The sequence below is a fragment of the Epinephelus lanceolatus genome, chromosome 11 (assembly GCF_041903045.1).
Source record: "Epinephelus lanceolatus isolate andai-2023 chromosome 11, ASM4190304v1, whole genome shotgun sequence".
Taxonomy (NCBI): Eukaryota; Metazoa; Chordata; class Actinopteri; order Perciformes; family Serranidae; genus Epinephelus; species Epinephelus lanceolatus.
The window spans coordinates 4318640-4340847 of record NC_135744.1 but is presented as its reverse complement, the minus strand read 5'-3'; the positions used below and the strand labels follow the sequence as shown (position 1 = coordinate 4340847).

General features: G+C 39.8%; 1 pseudogene; it reads right to left on the bottom strand.

The window, feature by feature from the left end:
- Positions 1–13982: 13982 nt before the first annotated feature.
- LOC144464630 (uncharacterized) lies at positions 13983–16139 on the bottom strand (annotated as a pseudogene).
- Between the last annotated feature and the right edge of the window lie 6069 nt (positions 16140–22208).

Below are 22208 nucleotides of genomic sequence, written 5' to 3'. Positions count from 1 at the left end.
TAATTGTTATTCAGTTTGGATTTATAAAGGCTACAGAGCTGTCCTGTTATGGTTGAGACATACCTGATTGCAATATTGTTTAATAAATTTATCATAAAATAGAAGGTTAACAAGTACTTAAGCAGCATCCACACCTTCTTGGAAACCAGGAAGTGAGATAGGAGTCTTTGTGATATAGTTAACCTATTTTATGCCTGAATAAATGATGTTTTTGTAGAAATCTGACAGAGCTGACAAAAATCTGGGACATATCTTTACAGGGCCAACATTTCATGAAAAATATATTTTTTACAAAGATGATTATAGCGGTACATTTTTGCACTAATGTTATCAGTAAGTACTGTTAAATTTTAGATTTTGAAGGGTTTAAACACATTTTTAATAGTATTTTGGGGAGTTTTTCCTTATCCGCTGTGAGGGTCCAAAGGACAGAGGGATGTCGTATGCTGTAAAGCCCTGTGAGACAAATTGTTATTTGTGATGTTGAGCTTTATAAATAAAATTGAACTGAATTGAATTGAACTGAATTCTTGGCAGGTTTAGAGGGGCTGGATCCTTCCATCTAAGTACGATGGCTCGTCGGGCTAATAGGGTGGTGAAAGCCAACACATTCAGTTTTGCCATAGACAAATCCAAGTCAGAGGCAATGCCAAAAATGGCACTCAAGGGATTTGGCACTATTTGGTGACGGAGGGTGTCAGATATCTTTTGGAAGATTAATTTCCAAAAATTGACCAAAGAGGGGCTTGCCCAATACATGTGAAGGTGCATGACAGGTGCACTTTTCCATTTATCACATGTAGGGTCCACATCTAGGTATATTCGCACCAATTTGGATTTAGATATGTGGATACAATAGATCACTTTAAACTGCGAGAGTGTATGACGTGCACAAATGGAAAAGGAGTGAATACATTTAAGGACTGAGTCCCATGTGTCATCAGTGAGAGTAGAGCCTAGGTCTTGTTCCCAGGCAGTTCTTATAGCCGCCATCGAGGGGCAATGAAACTTTGAAATAAGATTGTGGAGGAGACATAATGCCTTTTAAAATGGGGTTAACAGAGAGAAATACATCAATAGGATTGACTGGAGGTTCATGAGGACATTGTGATACTAAACATTGTATATAATTCATGTCGTATGCTGTAAAGCCCTGTGAGGCAAACTGTGATTTGTGATATTGGGCTTTATAAATAAAATTGATTGAATAGATTGATTGATGACTTGTAAGAATCTAAAAAAGTGATTTTTGGCAATACCAAAGATTTCTGACAATTGAGATAAGGAAGCAACAGGCTTGACTGAATGAAGGAGGGAGTGCACCAGAGTCAAAGGAGTCATTGAACACTGAACATAAAAAGGGAGCCAGTTTGGCAGAGAATTTCTTAAAAAAAGTCTGACGGGAGCCCTTCTGGGCCAGGAGATTTACCCGACTGCAGAGATGGTATTGCTGTAATAATTTCCTCCTGGGTTATGGAAGCATCAAAGTTGTTTCTCAGGTTTTGAGGAAGGCACAGTATTCCAAGGTTGCTGAAGAAATTGTCCATAATATTTAAATCTGTTGTACAATCAGAAGTATATAAAGTTGAGTGAAAAGCTCTGAAATTCTCATTGATCATTTTATGATCCAATGTTACACACCTATTATCTGTCGGTACACCAGCAATAAGTTACTTTGCTCTCAAGCCACAAAGTTGGTTGGCCAGGAGTTTACCTGCCATCTCATCATGCTTGTAGCACTCACTTCTACTGACCTATGGTTCAAAGGAGGGTGAATTTGCATATTGTCTATGTCTAAAATCTGATTGGCAACGTCTCTTTCTCTCTTTTGAGCACTTATTTTTGTTTGCTGCAAATGATATAATTTCACCCCTTACATATGCTTGTTTAAGGGGTGAATGGGGTATATTTTAATGTATGTAGAGATGTGTGTAAGAAAACTCTTATCTGTAGCAACAGCAAAGCAAAGGATCACGTCTCCAGTGTTTTCTTGCATATCCAGCCTCTGGAAAAGTCAACTACGGGTGTGTGATCAGAAAAAATAATACTTTCATAACTACAGGATTTAAGATTTGAAATTAATGAATTATCTATAATGATGAATCCATTCGAGTATAGCTGTGGTGGATGTGAGAAAAAAACAAGTATTGTCTACATGTGGGGTATAAGAACCGCCATGGATTAGAGACACTAAAGTCATCAAGAAATTACTTAATATACCCAGTAGATTTGCTAAACGTGGTGGAGGAGTGGTCCAACACAGTACCCATCTAGCAATTAAAATCCCCTATATGAGAATTAGAGAATGAGAGTTGAGGTTTGGGAGTTGGGAAAAAATCTATTAAACATTGTACATTATCAACATTAGGCACATACACACTGGTCAGTGTCACGGACTTATTGTAAAGTTTGCCTGAAATGATAATAAAGTGTCCATTTTTATCTGCTATAACATCAGAGGGCTCAAAAGGAATATTTTTAATGATAAGGATAGCTGTGCCCCTATAGCCTTTCCTTTAACATTAGAATGAAAAAAATATCATACCTAGCATTTACCCAATTGCCATCGGTCAGAGGGTTTTTTTTTTTTTATACTTTCTTAATCCCCAAGGGGAAATTCAATCTTTTCACTCTGTTGTCATACACACACATGCAGAAACCAGACCTATACATGCACTATATGGAGAGATGTCAGAGTGGGGGGCTGCCCATGACAGGCGCACTGAGCAGTTGGGAGGTTCGGTGCCTTGCTCAAGGGCACCTCTCCAGCTGCCAGTCCACGCTCTATATATTTGGTCCGGGCGGGGACTTGAACCGGCAACCCTCCGGTTCCCAAGCCAACTCCTGATGGACTGAGCTACTGCTGCCCATTTGCAGGGAAACTACCCCAGGCTTGAGCTGCTTTAAGTTTTAGAAGACCTTGCTCCTTTTCACTTAGTGATTTAGCCCCTTCACATTCAAACTAATAAAACGAAGATACCCCTTCATGTTCACAAACACACACACACACACATTTGTCAGATGTCCCCCAACTAACCCCTACCCACTACCCCTACTCTGATCTTTTAACAAAAATAACTACCAATACTCTCTCCCACTTAGGTTAAAAGTTCACCCTATAACCATAGGATGGCATAATTAGAACAAGGTGCATCCAGTGAACAATCATGAGCAGTATCAAAAAATAGTAGGTTAACTTAAATTTTTGCCCACAACACTGCGACTTTAACTTCAGTAATCTTAAGTCTGCTTACACAGAAAATAAATATAAATAAAAAGAGAGGGAAATATTAAATAAGGCGAGCTGACCAGCTATACTATATTGTAGCTGGTGATTAACTTTGCAAATAGACAAAAACACACAAGCACAAGACATAAAAAAATGGGAAGAAAAGACACATATCAAAAAGCCCAGCCAGTTGATGTGATCAAGGCATTAATAAGGAAAAGGGGAAATGAATGGGATATTTATATTTTTGGTATGATACTCACAGATATCGGATTGTCCATCTTAGCAAGTCACTGAATCAATTTCAAATCGCATGCCATTGTTCAGTATTTATGACGCAGTGGAAGGGCTCTCCTTTATGTCTTGTTTCCACTTACAGATGGGACTGGTAGATCTGTAAATGTATGGATGATGCCTCTAGTGTCCAACGCAAGGAAGTTCAATATGTTGGCCTGCTAGGTATGCGGCATGTTTGGTGAAATATTTCATTAAAAAGATGTATGAATGGCTGAATGAGTCATAAATGAAATAACAAATTATTCAAACTCACTTGACAATCAACACAGGCAACTTAATTGAAGAAAACAGCCTGTTAGCCAGTTAGCAGCCTGTTAGCTAAGCTAGCACACTGTCTTGCGGTCTCTCCAAAATCTACCACAAAAGTTAACATTTTTTTAATGTACTTGAGGCAAATTATTACAGAGGGGAGGAGTTTTGCAGGCACACTGGATATCTCAGAGATTCCCATAGGAATGAATGGACTACCGGTTGCCTCATCTCCATGCATATGTAAGTGAAAACAAGGAATTAGGTTGTGGATGAAGTTGGTTGGAAGTACTTGATCACTGAAAATACCGACAAGAAGCTGGAAGAGAAAGGCAGTACGTTGCGCAACGGACTCTGGTAAGCCCACAGTGCCAATGTTCTGCCTCCTACTGTGTCCCCCTAAATCGGAGAGTTTAGATTTCAGCCACCTATTGTCTTCCTGTATCGAGGAGCATGTAGCTTCAAGTTACTCCAGACGTTGGCTTACTTCTTCCATACTGGACTCAAGATCAGTTAAGTGCTGTCCCTGTCCACAATGGCTTGAATTTTGTCCAGCACGGTGTCCAGTGTTACAAATGATGACTTTTACTAGGTGCAAGATGTCTGTTGCTGTTATGCTAGTGCATCCGCTAGCATTAGCTGTGGAGCACTCTGCTGCTGATTCCTTTTTGGTTTGTCTGGCAGGTTTTGACATATTTTCTGCCGCATTGTTGGTAACATTGGCAGTAAAGGTGCAGATAGTCTACTTTGTAAATAGAAAATAGGGTAGAGAATAACAGGGTCTTAGTGGGAGCTAAAAAACTTTTACTACTACTCCATCCATCCATCCTCTGCAAACCCTACTGTTCTGATCCCTATCTACTTTTTTCTCTATCTGTGCTTGTACCACCAGGAAAGGTTGTGACAATAGGGGACTCACCCCACCTACTGTATATCCCATTTCAAATTTTTGATGGCAACATCTCATATACTGACCTTTCACATATAGCTAATGAATTTTATGACTATTTTGCCGATGTGGGTGGCAAACTTGCGGAAAAAATGGTTGATACAGAAGTAAGTCCTATTGATAACATTATTGGTTGTTTTCCCACCTTGTCCAGACTTGAACCCCCTGCATCCAGGGAAGCACGTGACATTATATGAACCTCAATAACTCTGCAGCAGGTTATAAAGAAATTCCAGCTAGGCTTATAAAACAATGGCATCTTCAATTAGTAAGCTCCTAACTCATGTTCTATCAGTATCTTTAAAACTGGGGTTATCTCAAAAGTCCTGAAAGTTGCTAAGGTCATACCATTATTCAAGGAAGGGGATCCTAGTCTTTTCACTAATTTCCAGCCAATTTCTTCACTACCTTGCTTCTCCAAAGTTTTGGAAAAGCTTGTCTATAAACAACCATTAAAACACCTAAATGATACCAACATCCTGTAGATATCAATATGGATTTCAACATATATGGCTCAGCTTAAAGATAACATCACCACAGCATTGGACAATGATATTCTTGGACTTATCAAAAGTGTTTAATACAGTAGATTATAACATTCTTAGGTCCAAACTACACCATTATGGCTCTCAGGATGTGGTTATCAGCTGGCTTAGTGATTACCTTAGGAACATAGATCAGTATGTATTCATAAATGGTTGTATGTCAAATAAAATCAAACTGTATTGCGGAGTGCCCCAATGCTCTATCCACCTTATTTTTCACGGAAACACGGAGGCAAAACAGAACGCAGCCAGCTTCCGTTTTTTTGTGCGACACTTCCGGTCCAGCACTCTTACCACTGTGTAAATGGGAATCGCCTTGTTGTTTACCTTGCTGAGTTTAGCTATATATATGTATATATCACATTTTTCACGTCACTATATCACCGTTTAGACTAATCTGATGTTTGTAAAGTCTATAAACACAATGACTGAACAAACATTAGTATTTTCTCTGTGTGTAATTAATAACATGGTTATCGTAGATTAGCTGGGCTAACCGTTAGCTGTTAGCCGTTAGCCGTGTCTGTAATAACTCACTAAACCACAAAGTGGCCCGTGAAAAAAATATTTTCTCCAGCGGATGTCTTAGTTACAACATGAGTGAGCTAACTGGAGTAGTTTCATGTCGTATCCGACAACGGGAGGCTTTTAACGGATGGCGATCCTGATGTTAGCTTTGCTGCTAGTGTTAACGTTAGCTGTCCCTGTCAGCTGCAGCCACTGATGCTTTCTAGACATTGTGATTTCCCAAAACTGAATAAATACCACACATAGCAACACAAAACTGCTTTGCTAGCTCAATCATGTTGTAACGGCTGGATGGTTGATGCGTACATGCTGATTCGGGTGCTATCGGAGCTGATCCGTGCATCACTATGGCTTAACGATCAACTCAGTCAATTAAAACAACCCGTCCTGTGTTAGGAGTGTATGTCGCTGACAGAAAGAAAGAAAGAAAAGGGAAAAAAAAGATAGAAAAGCAGCGTACACCTCACATATTTATTTCTCACAGTTGCGCACACGTTTGGCTGGCATGCAGAAGCACTGTCTGTGTGTCTGTGTGTCGAGGGTGCGAGCCGCAGCTTCAGCTGCTCAGGTAGAGAGGCTGTGTAGCCCGGTGTGTTTTTTTCGCTGATTCGGTTCTGCAGGTTCTCTGCTGGTACACTGGAGATGGGGATAAAGCAGTTTGTCTCACTCGGGATAGATTGTGCTTTTTTGGTTCATAGTTTATGATTGACGTGCGATTTATTCGCGTTTAGAGGGAATAAATTTCCGTTATAACGGAAACGTGGGCACAGTTATCTAACGTTATACAAAATACACAGACTAACTAACTAACTAACTAACTGATTGACTAACATAAACAACTGAAAATTGAAAAAAAATTAGCTTGCACCGTTAGCTCCGGTAAGGGAAAGCATGAGGGAAAGCAGCTGACCGGAAGTCGCGCACAAAAAAACAGAAGTTGATCACTATTTTTACTTCCGTGTTTGAAAATAAGGTGGATACTTGGGCCTCTTTTCTTTTCTTTAGATGTCTGACACTACATTACGCATCCTCTTTGCTGATGATACTAATTTTGTCCTATCACAAGCAAGCTTTGGTGCCTTGATCAGAGAAGCCAATTATACCCTATCATGTACTGAAAATGGTTCAGAATAAAAAAATGATGCATAAGTTTTTAGTACCTGTCTTAAAGCTCCAGTAGGCAACATTGTTTTGGTATAATTGAGTAAAAATTTTATAATATCCTCTAAGCATAATGTAAATCAAGTAGTCTGAGACAAACAATAAGTTTCTGCACCTCACCATGGCTCTGTGTTCAGCCTCTAAAGAATCAGTATCATGCCGATGTGCATCAACCAATCAAAGGTCAGCTCAGACCACTGCGTTCCTATTGGCTGTTCTACTGCATATGCGCATTCCTGTGCCGCCGGCAGAAGGGGAAAGTAAGCGGCAATGGCGAACAGTGCACCAGGTAAAATAGCTATTCCAGCATTGGCTACAACTGCCTACACGGCTAAACAACCCAAAAAAAGGAAGACAGAACTCGATTCCCCTCGGAGGGAGGGGAAGGGTGAGGTGGGGCCAGGCCCGGCCGGAGGGCGTGAGGGTCAGCCGTGGGAGCAGAGCCGAGGGCTCTCCGCGGAGAGGAAAAGCCGAGCCTCCGGGGTATGTGCGGGGTGGGCTGCTGCGCGGTGAGGGAGAGGAGGCTCGGAAGTATGTGCGGGGCCGCGAAGGAGGGATGGGGAAGGCTGCTGCGCGGTGAAGGAGAGCCAAGGCTCCCAGAGAGGGAGAAATAGAACCAAGTAGGATAAAATACTCGCATGCTCATCTGGTAGGAGGGGCTCAGGGCGTAGACGAACAAAACCTAACTCAGATGAGACTCAAAAATCAACCGTCTTCAGGCTTTCTTCCTACTGCAGCTTTAATTATTATCACATCCAAAAGTATAATCATTAAAGAAGAGAAGATAATCAAACCTATAAAGTGTAAATCTTAATCACAATCAATCAAAAAAAATCACAGCAAGGGAAAAAAATCACAACAAGGAAATTATTACAATTGAGAGCTCTAATGTCATACAGTACAACCAGGTCTCCTTTCCTTTTCTTTTTTAGGGAATGGGTCGATTAGGAGACTGAGCCTGACCCTCACTGATCCTAAAAAATTATCTTTATACAGGATGTTAGATATACTTTGGTCTGTAGTATAGTCATCCTCCCTATTTAAAAGGTTGTACTGTATGACATTAGAACTCTCAACTGTAATAATTTCCTTGTTGTGATTTTTTCCCCTTGCTGTGATTTTTTTGATTGATTGTGATTGAGATTTCAACATATTTGGTGCCGCCAAGTGAAATGTCAGCTGCAGCCACTGTTATGTTCCCAAAATGTTGATCCCAACATATTTGGTGCCCCTTGGTGAGGCCTAATACACTGCCTGGCCAAAAAAAAAGTCACCACCAAAAAAAAAAGGTCATACACTCTAATATTTCGTTGGACCGCCTTTAGCTTTGATTACGGCACGCTTTTGCTGTGGCATTGTTTCGATAAGCTTCTGCAATGTCACAAGATTTATTTACATCCAGTGTTGCATTAATTTTTCACCAAGATCTTGCATTGATGATGGTAGAGTCTGACCGCTGCGCAAAGCCTTCTCCAGCACATCCCAAAGATTCTCAATGGGGTTAAGGTCTGGACTCTGTGGTGGCCAATCCATGTGTGAAAATGATGTCTCATGCTCCCTGAACCAGTCTTTCACAATTTGAGCCCGATGAATCCTGGCATTGTCATCTTGGAATATGCCCGTGCCATCAGGGAAGAAAAAATCCATTGATGGAATAACCTGGTCATTCAGTATATTCAGGTAGTCAGCTGACCTCATTCTTTGAGCACATACTGTTGCTGAACCTAGACCTGACCAACTGCAGCAACCCCAGATCATAACACTGCCCCCACAGGCTTGTACAGTAGGCACTAGGCATGATGGGCGCATCACTTCATCTGCCTCTCTTCTTACCCTGATGCGCCCATCACTCTGGAACAGGGTAAATCTGGACTCATCAGACCACATGACCTTCTTCCATTGCTCCAGAGTCCAATCTTTATGCTCCCTAGCAAATTGAAGCCTTTTTTTCCAGTTAGCCTCACTGATTAGTGGTTTTCTTAAGGCTACACAGCTGTTCAGTCCCAATCCCTTGAGTTCCCTTCGCATTGTGCGTGTGGAAATGCTCTTACTTTCACTATTAAACATAGCCCTGAGTTCTACTGTTGTTTTTCTTCGATTTGATCTCACCAAACGTTTAAGTGATCGCCGATCACGATCATTGAGGATTTTTTTCCGGCCACATTTCTTCCTCGAAGACGATGGGTCCCCACTATCCTTCCAGTTTTTAATAATACGTTGGACAGTTCTTAACCCAATTTTAGTAGTTTCTGCAATCTCCTTAGATGTTTTCTCTGCTTGATGCATGCCAATGATTTGACCCTTCTCAAACAGACTAACATCTTTTCCACGACCACGGGATGTGTCTTTCGACATGGTTGTTTAGGAAATGAGAAGCAACTCATTGCACCAGTTGGGGTTAAATAACTTGTTGCCAGCTGAAAGATAATCGCCCATGCAGTAATTATCCAATAGGAGGCTCGTACCTATTTGCTTAGTTAAATCCAGGTGGCGACTTTTTTTTTGGCCAGGCAGTGTATGTTGATCCCAACACTGTCTTGTGCTGCTGTGATATTTGAATTTCCCCATGGGGGATCAATAAAGTATATCTTATCTTATCTTATCTTATCTTATGATTATCAAATGAATCACATGCTGTGATCTCTACAGTAATTTGGGATATGAGAGGAAAATGGAAGAGCTTAACTCTGTGCTCTGTCTGACACATTATTTCACCAATAAGTCATGTTAAATGAGTTATTTCAGACAACATACAGTTGCGGTTCTTGAATGATTCACATATGGTAACGTCCACGATAATTTGGGATATGAGAGGAAAGTGGAGTTCTGTGTTCTATTTCATACATTTTCAACTTGTGTTGGTTGAAAGCACTTGCTATTCATCTGACCTCCAAAAGATACACACAGAATAACCAGCCCCACTGCTCTTTTTGAGAAAACACCACTTTATATCAGGTTCCCTCTACAATGTGGTTAGTAATTGGTAATCAAGAGTACCAAAGGAAATTACATTTCACTGTTACACATATACCAAGATATATTTTTATGTTTGTAATAATGATATTTTATTATCTGTTATGTTCATGCAACTACTGTTGTTTCAAATGCACTACATTTGTTAGACTAGTTTGATGAAATTAAGCAAATGAAACATTCATTACAAATTTTCATTTTTTTGCACTGAAGCTACCTTAAAGGGACAGGTCACCTCAACATAAAAAATACATACTTTTCCTCTGGCCTGTAGTGCCATTTATCAATCTATACTGTTCTGGTGTGAGTTGCCTAGTTTTGGAGCTATCAGCTGTAGAGATATCTGCCATTTCTCCAATATGATGGTACTAAATGGCACTAGTGGTGCTCTCCAGGCCAGGGTAAAAATATGTATTTTTGATTTTGTGCACTGTCCCCCTTCAGTTCATTTTTAAAAAAAAAAAATCTTCATAGACATACTTTGATTTTTGTGATGCATTTTGCCAAAGAATTCAAATTAAATGCAGTGACAATTTGTCAAATCAGATATATAAGCCTGTATACTGGCTAATGTACAGATATAGCTGGTTAGGCCAATATCGGCTCATCATTTATCAGTAAGTATTTCATCTGTTGTAAATCCACATTTAAAGTATTACTCTATGTACTCACAATCCATCTCTGTGTCAAACTCATGCCAAAGAGCTGCTACTGTAACTGCTTTTAAAGTATCTCATTATTTTGACTTTTTAATCTCATCATTTCAACTTTTTATCTCATAATTATGACTTTTTATCTCATTCTTTTCAGTGGAGGAAACAAGCTTCCATATTTATATGACAGTAGATGGTGAAATACAGCCAAAACCCAAGCCTGTGCTGTGAGTAGGAATAAACTGCTTTTTGACATAAACTTTATAACATATAACTTTATAAAGTTTTTATTATCTGACACCACACATCGCCACCTTGAATTTGAATTTGAATAGCACACAAGATGTGATTAAAACAAGTCTATAAAAATAATAATGGCAGGGATTGTGCAGGAGAGGTAAGAAACCCGAAGGGGCTTATGGTAAAAACCTCCCCTCTAGAATTTCAAATCTATTCTAATACAAATAGCATTTCTCTCCTGAACATGAAAATAAAACAGACAAAACCAGAAAATATAATAATCATGAATGACATAGACAAATGCACATAACACACAAACATAACTAATACATTAACTATGGCACGGGTGTTTTTTTTTCATATTAGTTTTAAAGGAGAGTAATGAGGCATAGGTTTCAATAAAGTGAGGACTGTTGTTCCAGAGTAATGGTGCTCTGTATAACAAAGCCTATTGTCCAAGTGTTGTAGGGAAGATAAATACCCAATGCTTGTCTGGACAGCAGAGTTCATTAAAAAGATGTTGTGAAATACATACATACATTCATACATGAAATACAACATACATTTATACATAAGGATATTTGACACATTTGTTTTATAAATGTTAATATTTAAAATGGGCAGCAGATTTCATTCCTTTAAACAGAGGAGCCAACGATTCACAACTATTTACTGCTGTTGCTAATCGGACAAATTACTGTTAGAGTAAAATTATTTTTTTGCATGTAAATAGTTCGTAGACAGGACTGATTAACTACTGAGCTTAGTTACAACATGATTGAGCTAGCAAAGCAGTTTTGTGTTGCTATGTTTGGTATTTATTCAGTTTTGGGAAATGTCTAGAAAGCATCAGTGGCTGCAGCTGACAGGGACAGCTAACAGCAGCAGCAATGCTAACATCAGGACGTCATCTGTTAAAAGCCTCCCGTTGTCGGATACGACATGACAAGCTTAATCATTTTGTAACTAAGACATCCGCTGGAAAAAATATTTTTTTCATGGACCGTTTATTGAGTTACTGAGTTATTACAGACACCGCTAACGGCTAACGGTGTCCCTATGCCCCTACATCGCCCCGGTCAAAATGGTCGCGCAATGATTACATCACATCCAGAGCCCGGTAATTTTACAGGAACCTTCCTCCTTCCTCTCTCAGTGGAGACACGGCGGTTGAGAGGGCTGAGCGAGAGGACGTTCCTGTAGTAGTTCCTGCCCCCCAAATAGTACCAGGAACTTCTTCAGTGAAAACGGGCCTAAAGACAAAGGAAAACAAGCAGGAACTTTGAGATGCCTGGTTGGGTGTAGCTCTGTTGAAAGCCTATTTGTTAATGAGTCTATATGTCAATGTGATTTGTGTTGCAAACAGTCTGGATTAGTGTAGAGATTGTTTAGTTGTGTGCAAGAATGTGTTTGTGAACAGTATTAGCAAACTAAACACTTAGCTTTGGCGAGGCCAACTAATCAATGACCTAACTGCAAACAATCACAACAATAACTCAATGACAGCATTAAATCACATACAACAAGTTAAACAGTCTTGCTTAGCCTGTAAAGCTGTGATAAAGCTATGCCCAGTTGTTACATTACCGATCCTTGAGTGGATGGGAGAAAGAGTCACTTGGTGGTGTGCTGCTTTGTTAGCCGGCAAAAGAAGGCTGGGAAGGTGGTTCCAGCTGCAGTCTTTGTTGTGTCCTTTGTTCCAAAGGTGAAACTCTGAGGAAGCTGGTCGCTCAGGGTATAGCAGAGTTAGACGCTGGGTGCTAACTCACTTGGTTCTCTTTGTTGGTGGAAAGCTAGTTGCAAACCTTGTGCTTGCCCCTCTAACTTTCTGGTTCAGGTTAGAGAGTCTGTGATCAATTGCCCTCCCTTTGGTGGTTTGGGGCTATGGAGCAAGGATCTGGGCCTCTGGGCTGTTCCAGGCCCAGCCGGAAAGAGGTGTGAGCTGCTCTGCAGTTGGAGCAAGAGAGGGATCTGTTGGAAGGGAGCAGACTTTCTACAGACCTGTAACATCACAGAGTCACATGTCACTGTAAAAGTCCTGTCCAATCAAGTTGTGAGACTTGTGTCTCCCTGAGGTGTGAGGTGAGACCTCCTGGAGAATGGTGTCAAATAGCTGTCTTTGTTTGAAGACAAAGAGCATGCAGAGGGAAAAGCCTTTCAATGTCCAGTTTGACAAATGTCCAATGACAAATAATCATATGTCGTCCTGTGAATCCCAACAACAGTCACAAGTCATTACAGTATGTTGTCACAATAATACATTTGGACTCAAGTTATTGGTGAAGTTCAGCAATAAAAACATCAATCTTAAAGGGGCAGTTCACTCCATAATCAAAAACCCATATTTTCCTTTTACCTGTAGTGCGATCTAGATAGTTTTGGTGCAAGTTTTGGAGACATCAGCCATAGAGATGTCTTCCCTCTCTCCAGTATAACGGAATAAGATGGCAATCATGACCCGGTTACTCCAGATAATCCACAGACCTTGTTATTGTGAGCAGCTCTTTCTGCAGCAGAAACTACCGTAACTACTTTATTTCAGTTAGAAAGAAAATAGTTCTTACATGAAACTGTGCACAACAGGGTCTGTGGATTATCTTGAGTAACCGGGTCATGATGTCTGTAAAGAGACACTAGTATTTAATTTCAAATGGATTTTTTGGCGCTTTTAGTACCACAAGCTCAGTGGCATCCAGCTCCATTACATTGGAGAGAAGAACAGTTACAGTAGCAGCTCTTTGGCGTGAGTTCTCTTATTCAATTTGATACAAAGATGGATTGCGAGTATATAGAGTAATACTTTAAATGTGGATTTACAACAGATGATAGTCTTACTGTGCTTGTAAATTCACATGGGATTGTACTAAGCAAACGCACATTGGGAAAAATTTGGGGTTGAATTACTACCTTATTCACAATAAATTCTCTGCACTAAAACATAGTGAACACTTGAAAGAATGTGTTCTTGAACTGTTCAAATTTGTCTGCTGTTTTTTTGCCAGCTTTGTTTTGTTGGACAGCTTGTTAAAGATGTGACAATCAATAAGCTTAAACAAGGTCACTGTACATCCTTCAAGTCAAAGATCTAGAAAACCTACAAAGGCTTAAAATGAACATCTGGTGGGAGAACAGTTCCTGTTGGCTGAAATCTTTTCATCTTAGACAATATCCATTACCCACACATTGCTCTCTAAGACTTTGTTAGTTTCATGTCGAAAATCGGGGTAGCTGTCATAACTGACTGGCAACTCCAAGTAATAGCCACATGTATGAGCAACAGGTCTTCTCTGAAAGCCCTGAAGTTGTGTGAAGGTGACAGTGATGCTCTTTCCTGTGAACAAGTCTGATCCAGTGCAAAACCTGAGGAAAGAGGAGAGATGGTGGGTGTCGAAATCTTGAAGGTATGCACTTACAAACTTGTAATTTGTTTCTCCTGGACATTCTGGGTACTGGGGTAAATAATTGATCTTATGATCTGATATGATGTTGGTTGTAGTGCATCAAAGGCAGCTGCAATCCTTTTCAGCTCTGATTGAACAGGATACAGATTACTGCTAATTTAGAATGCTGATCTGTTCTGGAAGAGGGATCCCTCCTCAGTTGCTCTTCCTGAGGTTTCTACTGTTTTTTTCCCCTGTTAAAGGGGGTTTTTTGGGGGAGTTTTTCCTTATCCGCTGTGAGGGTCCTAAGGACAGAGGGATGTCGTATGCTGTAAAGCCCTGTGAGGCAAATTGTGATTTGTGATATTGGGCTTTATAAATAAAACTGATTGACTGAAATTTTATAGGAAGGTATTTCTCTTTTTGTCAGCCAAATGTGATTATTCGGCCTACACTTTCCCATTCTTGTTTACCAAAATCATGATGTAGGTGTGGCATTTTGAAGTCATTTCCCATAGTGCACTGCTCATAAAAGTCATTCCAAAATTCTGACAGCACATCCCTAAAACCCCCCCATCCTCCACAGCATTGTCAAGCTTTCCATCAGGAAGAATAACTTTAAAGCTAATGTCATCCTCCATGATACTTTCCTCAGAAAACACTTGAATAAGTTCTCTAAGAATCTGTCCACAATGAAGCACAAGTTTCTTTACTCTTTCTCTCTGATTGGTCTGTTCATGCAATATATCTGTGGAAGGGTCATTCAAATGAATGTTCCTCAGAGGGGGAAGGTATCATCAAGACTGGAGTACTCCATCCCAGAGATACCTTCTGTGTGGAAAGTTACAATGCCACTATCCTCTAAAACATACACTTCATTAATGTTGTTGTAAGCTACTGTCATTGCCGTCTGTCCTGTATCTCTCTCTCTCTCTCTCTCTCTCTCTCTCTCTCTCTCTCTCTCTCTCATTGTGTCATACGGATTACTGTTCATTTATTATGTTGATCTGTTCTGTACGACATCTATTGCACGTCTGTCCGTCCTGGAAGAGGGATCCCTCCTCAGTTGCTCTTCCTGAGGTTTCTACTGTTTTTTTTTCCCGTTAAAGGGTTTTTGGGTTTTTTTTCCTAAGGACAGAGGGATGTCGTATGCTGTAAAGCCCTGTGAGGCAAATTGTGATTTGTGATATTGGGCTTTATAAATAAAATTGATTGATTGATTGACTTGAAGTAATGTTTACTTTAAGTATCAGTTGGGTCAAAGTATTTATCTTCACAATATCTGTTGCAGGAGTGTCTATACATCAGGTTGGTCATGCGACTTTCCCCCTTGTTTTGCAGTTGCATCCCTCCTCTCCTCCTGTGGTTTATGTCACTGGCAATGTCTCTCTTCTTGGTTGTTAAATAGAAATGTAACAGAGGTAACTTTGTCTTTTCATACAGTTCCCCAACTGTGATATTATCCTCTAATGAATGCTGCTGAATGTCACTTAAACTGATGTCAAAATCAGGAAGACTCCCCTCTGCATTTTTTCGTTCTGGAAAAAACGACTGCACAGCCTTTTCAATAAAGCTCTGTTTTTTACAGTACTTCAGGACAGTCCCTTTTCTAGTTCTCCCACCTTTTTTGGTGCGTACCTGTACAGATGCCTGTAAGGTTTTGTAGGTGGTAATCCCTTACAAACAGGATGAAACCAGGCAGGATTGAGATGTAACAAGGGGAAATAAGCAGCATGACCAGCAGGGATTGTTCAGAGCTCTGTTTTTTTCTTTACTTATAAAAAATAAGCAAGGTACAAAAAGTCCATGATGTGATGTTGAAGGTTTTACAAAAAGGTTAAAAAAGGCTTACATCGACAGGAGCTCTGGCAGCAGAGGTGACTCCCAACCTGACCCCCTCTCTCTGACACACAAACTGCCTTCCTCACCTGGCATATCTACCCCTGGCCTGTACCGTTAGAAAGGTTCCCCAAAACCCAATTACAATAACTATATACAATACATGTACAAATTAACCCCACTAATACTTACATACATACAATACAAATAAATGCTGACTAATACAGGTTAAACAAAACACATAATAAACTGAAGAGAGACCAAACAAAAGCCAAACTCAACACAAACCCTCTACTCCCTCCCCTCTCTGCTCCTACACACTTGATTCAGCCTAACCAGATAATTATTGGAGCCAGCTGGAGTCCTGTGGCTCATATGTGCACTCCATGAAACCATGCCCTCCTGGAAGTTGACCTCAGAGACAAAGAGGAGTTAGAAGGGTTCAAAATAAAAGCACAACAACCAAAAGAAAACTTCCTGTATTAGTTTAACACATCCAACTTTACTGTATATGTGCAATGTTTGTCACCTTAGTGAGGGGGATGCTTCCCAGCTCCCTCACAATGCACCTTTTCTGAAATGCATCCATACCATCTTAATTTTTCTCTGATTCTTCTGAGCATTCTTTGGATGGGTTTGATGTTATTTCTCAGGCACATCATCTGCTTTGTTTCTTGTAAGCTTTCCTCTGAGTCTCTCAAAAACCTTGGACATACGGCTGCTGGGTTCTTTTTCCTTCTGTCTGCCAAAAATAGCCACTCGATCACCATAGGATGGCAGATACTCTGTCAGCTGTTCATCTGTCATGAGCTGTACAACACTGGAATCAATCTAAAATGAAGAAATATTTCATGAATTCTTAGGTCAAATGATTTACAGAGTTCTTCAAACCTTGGCTTTGTTTGTTTTTCTTGTTATTTGTTCATGTTTGTGTGAGTTGTCCAAATCAAGCTTTCCCTGTGTATAATAAATACCTTGTCCTTGACCATTTGCTGTATGTCTTCCTCAGGCACATGCCGTGACCTTAAGTAGTCACCTAACTCATTCCTCATATGATCTTGTTTGATCTTGTGAAAAAACCTCTGCACTCCTGTTGAATGAATGTAAAGCTTAAAATGTGACCTTAAATAAAATCTATATCCAGTGAATTTAATGATTTTTTTGTTAATGATTTCAATACTCAAAATAATAATTTGCATCTTCATAGTCAATTTTTGTGTTCAAAAAAGACAAAAACTTTTACTATGCTCTTCATTCTACAACTATGGAGAAAGGAAGCATTATTTCATGTTATATTAAAGGGATAGTTCAGATTATTTGAAGTGTGATTGTAAGAGGTACTTATCCAGTGAATGGCAGTCGATATGCCCCTAGTTAGGAAAGGCAGTGAGCAATACCAGCATGGAGGCTAAGTATCAAACTACAGTGGTCAGGGTCAACAGCAAAACACTATAAAAAAAAAAAAAATATCACTATCACTTTTAGTATATTTTCACTGCTTTACCTTGCACAACACAGGAGTTGCCAGTCTGCTGTTGGCGGTTAGTCTGCTTGTGAATCCAAACCAACCTTTCAAAACACCAAAACACCTAGAAAGTCTTGTTTTACTCAAGACATTCAGTTCACTGTCATAGAGGAGTAAAGACACTAAAAACAATTCACATTTAAGAAGCTCGAATCAAAGAGTCTTGACTTTTTTCTTCTAAAATTACTCAAACTGATTAATTGATAATCCAAAAAGTTGGCAATTAATTTAATAATCCAGTAATTGTTTCAGCTCTAGACTGAAGACCTTGCACAACATGCATTTATAATATGTTGATTTATCTCAACAGTAAACATCTTGTTACATGCAAACAACTCACAGTTGATCAATTTTACATCACATATTTGGCTTGCTATTACATTTCCATTTGGCTTTTCCCTCTGTATGCCCACAAGCTATTTGTAGTTGTGATTAAAACTGAACCCGGTAACTGACACAAATGCTAAATGATGGAACAAGACAATTTCATTCTTAAATATAGTGTTTTGTTTTATCATACTGCAATGGTGTTGGTAACAATAATAATAATAATAATGATAATAATAATAATAATACATCTTTCGTGCAGATGGAACATTGTCTATACATATATACTGTAATTGACTGGGTGATGTGATGTTAACTGTATGGATTCTGTCACTGTTAAGATTGCATTCAGCTACACTCTGTTATGGCAGTCACTCAGTTTTCCGTAATGTCAGTGAAGTTGTGTGTTTTAGACAGTCAATACTAGCACCTATGACAGTGATCTGTGTGGGATACCCGCCTGTATGGCAAGCCGTTTAAACATTCAAAGGGCCAGTGTGTAAAATGGGTTGAAAACAGTGACATCAGTGGTCAAATTCTAAATTGTAGGGCTCAGGACTCACTTGCTCACCCCTCCCGTTGGGTAAATGACGGTGGCCTCGTAGAGACAAAAAGCCTTGCGCAGACACGAGTTTTTCAGGAGTAGGTCTATCTAGCGATGAGGTAAATGTTTATTTAGAAATCTAAACCATGTTATGATATTGTAATGAATCCCTCTCAAGCAGGAGACCAGAGGAGGGAAAAAGGCCAGTTTATTTGAGCACTCCAAAAACTCCGGTAACACTCCAGGGGGTAAAAGACTCCGTCCCAAACTCTGACTCTTCTGGCGTAACACACACACTTCATACACACATTCTCGTTTACAATACCTAGCAGGGACCCCCTCCCTCTCTGCTCCACCAATCTCCAGCCCACACACTGACTGACAGCGTAGCCTCTAAACAGAGCTCAGCTGTTTATTTAGCCTAGCAATATCTCCGGACTATAGTAGCTGCAATGGACGACTTTGAACGCGATTTTGAAGAGTTTCTTGTAGCGGACACAGATCCAGAGCCATGCCTGTTTGAGCCGGAGCATACAGATGAGAGCCGGAGTACACTGAGCGGGCGAGAAGAGAGGCTGAGTCCTCTGCTCCCATTTTGCTGCACAGAATGGAATTTGATGCTACCATCGTTGGGGAGATATATCATCAGGAGGAAAAGCGCCGCAGAGAGTGCATCACAAGGAGTGAAGTTGCGTCTTCTTTTCCTCATAGATGACGGTTCGGGTTCATTCTCTCCTGTTGCGTGGTAAGTGTGGTCCATTCGCAAACTTTATAACACTACTCTCCATCGACGAACTACTAGCACTCTCTGTTTCCTCCTCCTTCTTCCTTCCGCCCGCTGTCTTCGTTGGTTTATTTATACATGCGAAACACGTTCTCTGGCTGGCTGGATTGTCTGCTCGGGCTGCCTTACATACATGGCGGCACAAGATGGCGACCTCTCTAAAGCAAGGCCCTTGATATATATACAGTACAGGCCAAAAGTTTGGACACACCTTCTCATTCAATGCGTTTTCTTTATTTTCATGACTATTTACATTGTAGATTCTCACTGAAGGCATCAAAACTATGAATGAACACATGTGGAGTTATGTACTCAACAAAAAAAGGTGAAATAACTGAAAACATGTTTTATATTCTAGTTTCTTCAAAATAGCCACCCTTTGCTCTGATTACTGCTTTGCACACTCTTGGCATTCTCTCGATGAGTTTCAAGAGGTAGTCACCTGAAATGGTTTCCACTTCACAGGTGTGCCTTATCAGGGTTAATTAGTGGAATTTCGTGCTTTATCAATGGGGTTGGGACCATCAGTTGTGTTGTGCAGAAGTCAGGTTAATACACAGCCGACAGCCCTATTGGACAACTGTTAAAATTCATATTATGGCAAGAACCAATCAGCTAACTAAAGAAAAACCAGTGGCCATCATTACTTTAAGAAATGAAGGTCAGTCAGTCCGGAAAATTGCAAAAACTTTAAATGTGTCCCCAAGTGGAGTCGCAAAAACCATCAAGCGCTACAACGAAACTGGCACACATGAGGACCGACCCAGGAAAGGAAGACCAAGAGTCACCTCTGCTTCTGAGGATAAGTTCATCCGAGTCACCAGCCTCAGAAATCGCAGCAGCTCAGATCAGAGACCAGATGAATGCCACACAGAGTTCTAATAGCAGACCCATCTCTAGAACAACTTTTAAGAGGAGACTGCGCCAATCAGGCCTTCATGGTCAAATAGCTGCTAGGAAACCACTACTAAGGAGAGGCAACAAGCAGAAGAGATTTGTTTGGGCCAAGAAACACAAGGAATGGACATTAGACCAGTGGAAATCTGTGCTTTGGTCTGATGAGTCCAAATTTGAGATCTTTGGTTCCAACCGCCGTGTCTTTGTGAGACGCAGAAAAGGTGAATGGATGGATTCCACATGCCTGGTTCCCACTGTGAAGCATGGAGGAGGAGGTGTGATGGTTTGGGGGTGTTTTGCTGGTGACGCTGTTGGGGATTTATTCAAAATTGAAGGCACACTGAACCAGCATGGCTACCACAGCATCCTGCAGCGACATGCCATCCCATCCGGTTTGCGTTTAGTTGGACGATCATTTATTTTTCAACAGGACAATGACCCCAAACACACCTCCAGGCTGTGTAAGGGCTATTTGACCAAGAAGGAGAGTGATGGAGTGCTGCGGCAGATGACCTGGCCTCCACAGTCACCGGACCTGAACCCAATCCAGATGGTTTGGGGTGAGCTGGCCCGCAGAGTGAAGGCAAAGGGGCCAACAAGTGCTAAACACCTCTGGGAACTCCTTCAAGACTGTTGGAAAACCATTTCAGGTGACTACCTCTTGAAGCTCATGGAGAGAATGCCAAGAGTGTGCAAAGCAGTAATCAGAGCAAAGGGTGGCTATTTTGAAGAAACTAGAATATAAAGCATGTTTTCAGTTATTTCACCTTTTTTTGTTAAGTACATAACTCCACATGTGTTCATTCATAGTTTTGATGCCTTCAGTGAGAATCTACAATGTAAACAGTCATGAAAATAAAGAAAACGCATTGAATGAGAAGGTGTGTCCAAACTTTTGGCCTGTACTGTATATATATATATATATATATATATGTATATGTATATATATAAGCATAATTATAAGGCTACGAAAACCAAACAAATTTTATTTTATAGCGATTATACACTTACATAAACATATTAATGGGTAGAATATTCAGATTCAGATTCAGATTTGACAATAAACCATGCCAAATATTACACACTGGCCCTTTAATCGCTAAGTTTGACTATCCGGAATTACCATTATAGATATCAACAACGTCATTTTGACTAGTAGTAATGTCATTGTGACTAGTATGAATTTTAATTGAAGGTATCTATAACGTCATTCTGACTAGTCAAAACTGAATTACAGATATCTGTAACGTCATTTTAACTAGTCAGAACTGAATGACAGATATCTATAACGTCATTCTGACTAGTCAGAACTGAATTACAGATATCTATAACGTCATTCTGACTAGTCAAAACTACAGTTACAGATATCTGTAATTCAGTTTTGACTAGTAAGATTCAAACTATTTTTGCCATTCATGTGTATGGGGTTTGTCATTATAGATATCTCCAATTACATTATGACTATCTATAATTCCAGTTTGAGATATCTACAACATCATTTTGACTAGTCACAATTCAGTTGCGGATATCTACAATGTCATTTTGACTAGTCATAATTCAGTTGCAGATATCTACAACGTCATTTTCACTAGTCATAATTCAGTTGCGGATATCTATAACGTCATTTTGACTAGTCATAATTCAGTTGCAGATATCTACAACGTCATTTTGACTAGTCATAATTCAAATTCAAGATATCTACAATGTCATTTTGACTATCTGAAACTCAATTCAAGATATCTAGAAAGGACCATGTAGATATCTTCAACTGATAATAATTAAAGATATCTTGAACTTGAATTCTGACTAGTCAAAATTAAACTGTAGATATCTCAAACTGGAATTACAGATATCCACAATTCAGTTACAGATATCCGCAATAAGAATTGCAGATATCTGCAATTACATTGGAGATATCTATAATGACAAACCCCATACACATGAATGGCAAAAATAGTTTGAATCTTACTAGTCAAAACTGAATTACAGATATCTGTAATTAGAGTTTTGACTAGTCAAAATCTAATTACAGATATCTTGAATAAGAGTTTTGACTAGGCAAAATTATGTTGCAGATATGAGTAATGA